The sequence below is a fragment of the Oratosquilla oratoria genome, chromosome 29 (assembly GCF_046742065.1).
Source record: "Oratosquilla oratoria isolate Oo_2021 chromosome 29, ASM4674206v1, whole genome shotgun sequence".
In the NCBI taxonomy this organism is placed as follows: domain Eukaryota; kingdom Metazoa; phylum Arthropoda; class Malacostraca; order Stomatopoda; family Squillidae; genus Oratosquilla; species Oratosquilla oratoria.
The window spans coordinates 35,087,663-35,089,380 of record NC_134805.1 but is presented as its reverse complement, the minus strand read 5'-3'; positions in this window follow the sequence as shown (position 1 = coordinate 35,089,380).

Below are 1,718 nucleotides of genomic sequence, written 5' to 3'. Positions count from 1 at the left end.
CAGGACTTTGTGTTTCTCTATACATCTTTTAATTTTTTCTTTTGTTATATTTACCGTAGTAAGTTTACCCTAGACTTTTCAAAGGTTTCATTTTGGAGTTCACTTTGAGGTGTTTCGTTTACGAATACCGAGTTAAAATAATTATTTAAGATATCACACATTCCTTCATTTGAATATTCAAGTTGACCGTCAGCAGATAATAGTGGACCAATGTAATTCCTAACAACCTTTTTATCTCTAATGTAACTATAGAATTATTTGGGATTCTTTGAATTTGTCAGTGATATTCATTTCGTATTGTCGTTTTCGTTTTTTATTGTCTTTCAAATCTCTGTATTAATAAATAACTTCGATAGTCATTAGATGCACCCGAGCACTTATATTTCTTGTAAGCCTGTCTTTTTTTTTAGCAATACTTTCATTTTGTTTGTCAAGATATTTTGGGTGAGCCTGATTTGGGGGACATATGTCCTTAAAAGGAATACAAGTATGAATCATCTTAGTGAGCGTATTTTGAAATATTTCCCATATCTGATCTACAGGTCTTTCGCTTAATTTTGCCTCCCAATCTGTAAGCTGAAGCTCCTAACGTAGTCCTATGAACTGAGCTTTACCAAAATCTGATATTTTAGAAACAAGTGTATTCTAAATTTTTTAGTAGTTTGAAGTAAGTTTGAAGTAAGTTTCCAGGTCCTGTGGGCTCTTTTACATACTGAACTAAGTAATTGTCACCAAGAAAATCAATCAATCGACTACCTATATGGCCATGTTCAAGGGTCATCCAACCAATGTCAGTAAAATTGAAATCGCCCATTATCAATAAATCCCGGTTGCAGAAACTAGACACTTCTTGAAATGACAGTTTGTCGTCTACTAATGATAGTGTCTTTGGCCTATATATTGCACCTACATTCATTTTTGTCCATTTGTTTTTGTTAATTCTACCCACAAACTATCATATTCATCCTGTTTCACTTTCTCTAAAACACAAGCATGGACATTGTAACGTACGACAGAACACCCCCACCTTTCTTGTGGTTTCTATCCTGATGAAATTGTTTAAATCCCGCAATATTAAATTCAGCTTGAAACTCTTTACGATTTAACCATGTCTGTTATTCCTATCATATCGAGATTTTCGCTTTTGACATACGGCTGTATTTCTTGAAATCTGTTCCTAATACTACGAACATTAAAGTACATGGTGTAAGAAACTCATGATTATTTCTTTTTGACATGTTTTGAGTTTCAATATCATGCCTTACATTAGTTTTTTTTTTTATCGACACCTTGCGCTATATTGACATTTTGGTCCTTCATTGATATTCAATGCCTCATTAGCATTTCAACATTTCCCCTATCCCGGACATCTGGTCACTTACGGTCATCCGATCTCTTTTGTACACTGTCCATACGTCACCGCGTTTCACACCAGCCTCAGGTCGTTCATTGACATTCTGTCCGACATCCCTTCCTAAAATTATATTTTTTCCTCCAGTGACATTATATCCTAGCGTGATGTTTTGTCCTCCACTATCATTACTACATCCCATCGTGATATTTTATCCATTGACATTCTGTCCGACATCCCTTCCTAAAATCATATTTTGTCCTCCATTGACATTATATCCTACCGTGATCTTTCTTCCTCCACTATCATTACATCCCATTGTGATATTTTGACCTCCACTCTCATTACATCCCATCGTGACATTTTG